The following is a 9,982-nucleotide window of genomic DNA, read 5'->3' on the forward strand; positions in this document are numbered from 1 at the left end:
CCCTCCACCCTTTTGTTTCTTAAACCTCCATTTCGCATGTTAATACCAACTCAAAAACATTGTGCAAACATTTTTCATCTCTTTTCAAATTAGAAACCTAGGCCCTAAGCCTTTGATTTTCAAAATTCCATTTCATAATACTTCTTTTGAATTGAATTCTAATCATACTTGGACCATCTTTTGTGTATAAATTCTAATTGGTTAATCCAACTCATTCAATTGTTTTGTGGCTTTGTCCATTCTTGATAAGCTTTCATACATTAGCCATAGGTTTGATTTATCCTAGTTGGTTGATGTTAATCTCACCTTTTGTCCTTAGTGATCGAACTGTAAGACTTCCGTACTGAAAACAGGGTTAACCCCTCTAGTACGTCGAAGCTTTTCTCACATGGTGGACTCGTTGTTTGTATAAGGTTGAGTTTTCTCCCGTGGATAACGAAATACCTTAGGGCTTTTGTTTTAAAATCAATTCACATACTTTTGGAAATCTTTTAGCTGAACTACGGCGTTTTGATCCTTACCTTCCATGGAAAGGTACGTAGGCAACGAGTTCATCCGTTCAAACACAAAAACAATAAAAATTGTATATTCTTTTCTCATCCCTTCATCCATGTTTGCACAATAAATATTTTCATAACAAATAACATGTCATACATTAAGTGTGAAAAGGGCTCCCTAGGAGTACCTAGGACGTTTTGGGTGCCTAACACCTTCCCATTGCGTAATTTACCCCTTACCCAGATTCTCTGATCTTTTCATTAGTTTTCTATGTGTAAAACTTCTTAGGCTTTTGTTCGCTTTTTAGCCATTCCTTCGGATAAATAAAAGTGCGGTGGCGACTCGATTCATTGTATGCTTTGCTTTTGATTTAATCAATAAATAATAAAGTGACGAATACACCGCTACAGTAACCCATATCTGGTAGACTCATCCATTTTTCAGGTGGCTGTGAACCAAACGATTCTATCATCAAAGATTCTATCATCAATGGGTATCGGTATACCACCTACTCTGTATCTTCCTAACTCACAAGCACAAGGTAACCCATAAGATGTTCTAAGAGTACAACCACATATTTGCCTGTTAGTTCCAACATAATCAACTCTCAATAACTCTTCAGCAATACGTCTCAAAGCAGCTCGAGATACGGAACCACGCAAATAACCATAAAAGGGACTTACGTGCGCGTGCTCAACTTCGTAAAAACTCTTTTGAAATGAAGCTCTAATGTTTCCCAGTTGTAACCTCAAGTTGTTATTCATGGCTTCCCAACATTTGACCATGTCACCTATACTATTTCCTAACATCTGCTTTAACTTCCAATGAGCAGATTCAACCCTAAAAATATCAGATATAAAAAATACCATTAGATATTGAAAATATCAAATATTAAAAATATCAGATATTGAAAATAACACATAAAAAACATAAAAATAATATCAAATATAAAAATAACACATACAAAATTATAAGACGTACCGATTAGTCGTTGTGTTACCCAAATGTAGCACTCGATTAATCATTGCTCCAACAAATCTATGCCTATGTGGAGTCAACCATGTGTCTTTCACATAATTAATAAATCCACTATAATCAACACATGCTTGCTTAAGTTGATGCAACCACTGACCATACTCAACCTCATCACTAGCCCAGACAACTTCCATCCATAATGTGTCTATCGTCTTTTGCAGGTCATTCACCACATGTTGTTTGCATTTGGCACCAACGTTTTTATTAATGTGAAATCTACATAGCAAATTAATCGAGTTGGGAAACACAACTTCAATTGCTTTCATCAAAGCAAGATCTCTATCTGTCAAAATCACTTGTGGACACATGTCTTTCTTCACAAACAACTCTTTTAATTTCTCCAATACCCAGCAAAAATTCTCTGTTTGCTCAGACTCCATATACGCAAATCCAACAGCAAAAGTCAACTCAGTCGATGTCATGCCAACAATTTCAAACAAAGGTTGTCTATATTTGTTTGTCTTGTAGGTGCTATCCATAACTAACACAATCGGAAATATATTCAACAACTTAACTGATTCAGGATGTGCCCAAAATATCTCTCTCACCACTTCCGAGTCATCGTTTTTTCTACTCCAATACACATATCCTGCATCCTCAATAAGCTTAAACAGATGTTGTATCTCACTCCTTGGACCTCTTATCTCTTTTTCTATCACACTCTTATGCTTGTATACTTGCGTAATCCGAGTGACATTCTCAGGAAACTTGTCTTGCAAGGAAAGCAAAATGTTTCTAGGTGCTACATGTCTCTTTGCCAAATCAGCGACATGTTGCTTCTCATCTGTGGTCAACCTACCAATAACCGAATGACCTTCTAATCTATCAGGTAAACCATGATTATGTAACCCACATTTTACATCAATCTTCCAACCAGATCCATCTTTCGCCAGAGTCGACCTGATTTTAAATGGACATCCACATTTCTTGGACGCACTTTGGGTACCACTATCACTAATCTTGTGTTTCCCACCTTTATCACAACCAAATATTATTTTGTTACTTCTCCCTCTCTTCCCCGTTTCAGTATCTGAACGACTGATAATAACAGTTACTTTCTTGTTGATTCCAACCTCTTTAATCCATCTGATAACCTCTTCTCGTGTACCAAATCTTTCCGTCGTCATAAACGCATCAGTAGTATCTACACATATTTTGGGAAGATTTTCCATTTCTGTAAAAAAATAAAATTAAAATTAAAAAAAATAAAATTAAAATTAAAAAAAAAAAAAGTACCGGAAGACTTAAAGAAAGACTTCCGGAACACACATAATACATACCGGAACACTTCTCCAAAGAGTTCCGGTATGCAAAATTTTTTGATTTTTTTTTATTTGAACCGGAACTCTTTCCTTAAGTGTTCCGGTTTGCTTTTTGGTGTGTTCCGGAAGTCTTTCCTAAAGTCTTTCGGTTTGGAAAAATACATACCGGAAGTCTTTTTGCAGGAGTTCCGGTGCGAGGGGTGTGAAAGTGTAAATTTTGCAATTTTCAACTGAATGGTAAAAATGAAATGGTAAATTGGTTAAAACCAATTAAGGGTAAAATGGGAATTTTTAAATTTTTGTAGGGGTATGGGGTTAATTGTACGGGTACAAGGTAAAATTTTCCTATTACTCATTCCAAACCAAAAATCAAAACCCATTTGCAAGCCCGACCCAATTGTCTATATCCAAATGTACATATACCTAACCATTGTCCAATTTACAAACTAAAAAAAAACCGTTAACCGTGCATACCATGAACACATATTGACCTGCTACCATATATATTTAATTATTAAGCAAACAAAGCCTGCACAAACACCAAAAGTATTCATAACATAACCAAAACAATCCACCATCCAAGCCATTTACACCTTCACGCAAATTTCGACCAGGAATTCAATAATTCAATTTCTCCATCCATCCTTTAAACAGTCTTTAATTCTCATAAATCATCCAAAAATATTCCATGATGAGGCATTAATATTCAAAACCTTTCCACTTTCTAACACACTCATACAACATACATGGTTCTAGTTATAACAAAAGAAAACAACATAAATCCCCACCCTAATTCTAATCCAATCCTCCATATTTGATTCTTGATCTTTGGTAGGCGGATACGTTAAAAGCCGACTCTGATGCTATGAACCTTGGTCCGACCATTTTCCACCTCATGGCCTACTTGATTGATAAGCATAGACCTGGCAAAACAAACCAATGAATCCAAAAGCCCACTTCTAAGCAACCTGCGGAATGGAAATTGTCGCCCGTTAAATTCCGAAACCATAACAAAATGCAAAAAAAAAAAAACTAAAGGACAGAAATCACGGTTGTGCATTCCTAGAGATTTTACCATCTGCATTTCAATAGCATTAAGAGAAGGAAAGTCTACAATTGATGATTTAAATAAGTTGCATAGTTTACCTGCTCTTCAATCGTTTGCAAAGGTCCAAAACATTACGGATGCGGAGAGCCGGCATTTCCAAGACGCCGGTAGCGAACAACTTTGATTAGCAAATGCCATTGGGAACCTGCCATTAGAATTCCCATCGACCAAAGATGTAAGCAATCAAGCAACAACTCAACAGGTCATGGTGGTAGAGGCAACTGTACAGCAAACGCATTAAATCCTGGTCCCGAGGAAGCAATGCCTGGTACAAATGAAGCGATCCGGAACCTGTACAAAAATATTTCAATTGAAAATTATGGTAGCCAGTCTGCTGTTCATGCCTTGATCTCCTCAAATTCAAAGAGGATAACAATCGATATAAAGATGTACTCAAAGACTCAAGGATCCAGAAATTTACCGTTCCTATTTGCCTAAGGCAAAATGTTCTAACCCTTGTCTAATGCCGCATCAAAGGACCTTGTGCTACTGAAATACCGGTTCTCTATGTTATGTAATGGCTACAATGGTTTGCTTCATGATGAAAGAAAAGGCAAAGCATCGAAATTTGGTTGATACTGAATGTGATATGGCGATTGGAAGTGAAGTTGTTGACCATCAAAACTGATAACCAAACCCAATCTCTAGTAGCCATTCACTCCGCTATTCAAGAACGGCCTCTGAACCAATTCAGAATCTGCAGTTACCTGCAAAATCCAACTTCCGAAGGACCTGCAAAATGAAAATCTCACCAGTTAGGTTCCCATTCAATAACAGAACCTCTACAAAATCCTAACCAACTCCAAAACCATAAAAGAACTTCCAACCAATTTTTAACCCCCAACTGTCGAACCATTCTTTAACTAACTCTTAAATAATTCGCTAACAGAAAATAACAGCCACTCAACTAACCAACCTAACATCCCAACTATTATTAACTAACCTCAAGCTCTAACTAATTGGATTGATTCACTAACCTCCTAACAAAATTTCTAACAGAACCTAACCAATTCCTAACTTAAAATCCATAACAGATTGGGAAGGAGAGGGAAGTTTAAAAAATCTATAAATTCATACCTTCATCACATTCGGTGGGGTTTTTTTTTCCGGCGTGGCACATTTCGTTTTTCGTTATGCATATTCCCTTATTCTTCGTTTTGCACATTTGATTCTTCTACGTCCTGTATATTAGGTTCTTCTACATTCTGGCACCGGTTCTGATTTTTCATTCCGCACTTGTTCGTCATCTTCGTTTGGCATCCATATTCTGCGGTGTAGAGTTCGATCCGCCGTAATCTTGCAACCATACAAACGCAAGAAAAAGAAGAGTGAGGAAGGAACACAAGCGGTAGCTCGAAGAAAAAGGGAGTCGGAGGAAAAGGAGCTCTACTTGTGGAAGCCGACACCGATCCGATAAATGCTTCAAGCTGATTCGCTCACGTTTTTCCGAGCATTCCGCCAATTTCACACTTTAATCCAAATCAAGCTGAGTTGAGATGATTCGATTTGGGCGATGATTGATCGATGCGACGGGATGCACTCAGGACTATTTTCCGGCGGTCGCTAGTCGGTTCCAACGGAGCCTTGTGGAGGTGACGAATGAGCACTCCCTCAGAACGTCGATACCGAAATCGCGGTGAGGGAAGCGAAGGTGCGTCTGGATTTTGGTTTGCGAGCGCATTTCTCTGTGTTTTCGCTTTTCTCTATTGCAGAAGAAGTTCTTGTGATAAAACCAAATGAATTACCGCTTTTACAAATGATAAATATAGGCTTAGTGTTGTAAACTAAGTTGGATGATTTGGAAATGAAATGGAACGAACTATTTATAGAGGATTTCAGCAGCTTGCAAAGACCATGGTGCCCTCCAACTTCTCCTTAGTGGGAACGTGATTTCCAAAGGTGGCACCCGCCATCCCTTCATGGCGCCCTCCATGTGTGTAAATGGGAAAGATCATGGGAACGTGGCGGTTACCTCCTGGTTGAGGGCTGATGAGTCATGGATTCTCCTATAGCGGCCGCCATGTGCAACGTCATGTGTACAATTTTCGCTGAAAACCCCTAATTTTAGGTATTTTTGCTTCGTTTCTTCTAAAAGGGTCCGAAAGAGATAAATATCTGAAAACAACATAAAAGAGAGCATAATACAAACAAAATGATAATAAAGTCCTAATAAACATGTGAAATCCGAGTCAAAAACATGGTGTGAATCAGTGTGATCAAATTCTCCCACACTTAAACCTTTGCTTGTCCTCAAGCAAAACTTTTTATAGTTTATGCAAGAAAAACAGTATCAACTAGAGTTAATTCAAGGCAAAAAGACTTATAAGTTCATTCAAGGAATGTATCGATAGGTACTAACGAATCGAACTAAGGATATTGTAGTGACACTTCCCGCAAATGCGATCGAAGGCTTCGTTCCTATACAAATCAATCCATATTACCCCACCATACCTAGGCCTTCTTTTGGTTTTCTTAAAGTCCTTTTCATTAAGGTACAATCACATTAAGCCCGTTATCCGTACATACTCATAGTAAAGTGACCGGTTAGTGATTATGATCTTAAGCATGGGGCTCTGGTACATAAGTTGGTGTAACCCCTTTACTTAACCCAAATTGCAGTTGTGGGGGATTGAATTGTAATCCACCCTACCAAGTTCAACACCAGGTACCTCTGAACCAACCTGTTGTACCCCTAAATTTGCCCTCCCCTTTCTCATCTATGTATCTAATCACTTGATCAGGAAATGACTTGCATACATCCATGACTCATCTACATGCATCATTCCTCATGGATCCAAAAGAAACTTGGGCCCAGGAAGCTAGGGCTCACACAGGTATCAAAATCCAAAGGCATGGGTTGATCACATCATCAGCATAAGGGATGTGAAACCCTAATGAGGGTAGCGAAGGTTTGATTTCAATAAAGGTGTGGTCAATCCTCTAGGGTCTTCAAAGCCCTAATTACTCAAGACCTGATCTCATGAAGTTCCCCTAGACCTTGATGTAAGAGGATTGATGATTGGAACTTATGACTTAATTCAAGAGACTTGCTTGAGGGGTAAGCCTCAGGGAAACCCTAATCTGGGAAAGCATGAATCAGATGAACTTGGTGGCTTCATTGTGCATTCATGACCCTTCAATCTTTACTCTTTGTCATTTCTGCTTGGCCTAACCCTTCTTGGAGCATTGGTTTTGGTCCCAAGTCAATGGTTCTATTCATATGATTGTGGATATATCTTTGGTCCTGGTCATGTGAACAACCAAACTTCTTGTATTTCAAGCCACTTTTGGTCACGCCATTGGTTCATGGATACTATATCAAAACCCTAACCTTATGGTCTCATTTCATGGCTTTGTTCATAAACATCATCAGTCAAGTCATTTTCTTTGCAAAAATCAAACATCCAAGTCATAAATAAACCAATTGTAAAACCAATTCCAATCACTTTTCAAACCATTTCAATTCATTCCATGTCATTTTAAACCATTATATATGATTCAACACTAGAAAATACAAATTTTGACATGTTTGACCAATTGTTGACTTTGGTCAACGGTTGACTTTTTGGTCAACTTCGACCAAAGTCAACCCAATTCCCTAACGCCCTAAATTATCTGAATCATCATCCAATAACCCATTTCTAATCCATAACCATGTAGATATCCAATTCTAGTAAACCATAACTATCCTCCACTTATCCATTTTTCAATTAAACAAATCCAACTCTCCACAAAAATTCAATTACCCAAAACCAAAATCCATATCCAAATTCTTAAATCCATTTCCATATCCAATCCCAATTTTTATTTTTCAAATACCACTACATGAACCATACAACTTCATTTACAATTCAATTTCAATTGTAAAAATAAGATTGTCATTTACATTTCCATATTACAGTTCATCACAAAGCAGGACGTTCTCTTTTATGTCAACAGCTTTGGAGAGATTTATCATTATGGCATACATGGATTACAAAACTTTTCCTCAAACAAACATCAATGATATGCTTCCCAAGAATCCCCTCTACGTAGGTAATTCAGATTCCATGGATTCCAATAATTGGATACCTGATCAGGGTTCTGAACCCACTCTCGACACTATTGATTGGAGAACTCAACTGGATCCTGAATCCAGTCAAAGAATTGTCAACAAAATAATGGACACATTAAAAAAAACATCTTCCAGTTTCTGGGACGTAGGGATTACACGAACTTCGGAAGATTGCTCAAAGGTTTGAAGATAAGATTTATGTTGCTGCCACAAGCAAGTCTGATTATCTCCGTAAGATTTCTATAAAAATGCTTACAGTGGAGACCACATCTCAAAACACCATTTCCAGCAATATGACATCAAATGAAGGAGGTCCTAGCAATAATCCTCTTGATCAAGGACTTGTTTTACAGTCTCAAGTTCTTAATCCAGGACAACAACATCCTGATCCTCTTCAACTTCAAACACTCCTCCCCTCGAATTCGCTCTTCCTCCGCTGACACCGTTATCACTGAATTGGATGTTGTTTCGGCCTTCATCCAGATCGTTCCAGATACTATTATTTTTGATGATTTCCAAAAGTTTCCTCCAACTGCTGCTACTGTCAGTTCGTCGCTTATTTTGGGGATATGTGGTCTTCAAGACACTATTTTCAGGAATGCTGTGGAAATGGCTTTAGCTGATTCTCAATGTTATGGCCTTGAAATTCCTAATGAAAGACTATCTTGTTTTGCCACTAAGGATTTGGTGAACGTTGGTAGTGACATGGCAAAGCTCGTCCCTGGCCGTGTTTCAACAGAAGTGGATGCTCGTCTTGCTTATGACACACATGGCATTATCTGGAAGGTGCATGACCTGTTGAAGTTGTACAATGATAGTAATGTCCCTCATGAGCGTCAGCTATTTAAAATTCCTTCAACGTGGCAGGGAATAGAGGCTGCAAGATTTCTGGAATCCGAGGGCATACAAACACATTTGACTTTCGTTTACAGCTTTGCCTAAGCTGCAGCTGCTGCTCAAGTTGGTGCATCTGTGATTCAAATTTTTGTTGGTCGCGTCAGGGACTGGGCACGTACTCATTCTGATGACGAAGAGATAGAAGCTGCCCAGCTGAGGGGAGAGGATCCCGGGTTGGCACTGATCACAAAGGCTTACAATTATATTTACAAATATGGACACAAGTCAAAGTTGATGGCAGCAACAGTTCACAACAGCAGAACCTTCTGCAACCAAACTAGTATAATACCTCTCAACAATCGGGTATGCAAACCTCATCTGCTATGCATCCTTCGACGATGAAATCGATTCTATCTAGCCTTCAACAAAATCAGCAGTCTAACAATGTTCAACAGTCAACACAATCTAGGCTTCAGCAACGTTCCCAAATTATTAGGCAGCAACTTCAACAGAATTCTATTCCTCAACAGCAACAACAACACCAAGCTTCTGAAGACGAGAAATACACTCAATGGAAGTCTCTCGCTCCTATTCTCTACAATGGGCTTGCGAATCGTAACCTCGTTTGGCCTTCTCTCTCTTGCAGGTGGGGTCCTCAGCTTGAACAAACTACTTATAAGAATCAGCAATGACTCTATCCTTCTGAGCAGACTGATGACAGTGTCCCAAATACTTTGGTGATTGCGAATTGTGAGGTTATGAAAACTAGGGTTGCAGCTGCAGAGCATATTCCACAGTTTAATGAAGAGGCTCACTCTCCATTTGTTAAGAAGTACAAGACCATCATACAACCGGGGGAGGTGAATAGAATTAGGGAATTGCCGTAAAATTCTAAAATAGTGGCTACTCACATAGGCAGCCCTGATGTTCTCATTTGGGAGGTTGAAAGTCGACCTAACCGTCACACTGTTCTTGGAGCTACAAACTCTCCTCCAAGGTTGTTTTTCCAACATGCTGGTCAAAAAGACAAAGTTGATTGACTTCCATTAGAATGCTTATGATCCATGGGTAATTATAAGTGTGTCTGATGATTGTGAAAGTACTGGTGGAGGAGGAACATTGCAGACATGGCACATGAGTGATTTGCTCTATAGAGCATGGACGAGTTTTGACTTTAAGCACTACCTG

General features: G+C 38.7%; 1 pseudogene; it reads left to right on the forward strand.

Moving 5' to 3' along the window:
• Positions 1 to 8,260: 8,260 nt before the first annotated feature.
• LOC127081843 (uncharacterized) lies at positions 8,261 to 9,681 on the forward strand (annotated as a pseudogene).
• Positions 9,682 to 9,982: the final 301 nt, after the last annotated feature.

Source organism: Lathyrus oleraceus, chromosome 5 (assembly GCF_024323335.1).
Source record: "Lathyrus oleraceus cultivar Zhongwan6 chromosome 5, CAAS_Psat_ZW6_1.0, whole genome shotgun sequence".
NCBI classification, from domain to species: domain Eukaryota; kingdom Viridiplantae; phylum Streptophyta; class Magnoliopsida; order Fabales; family Fabaceae; genus Lathyrus; species Lathyrus oleraceus.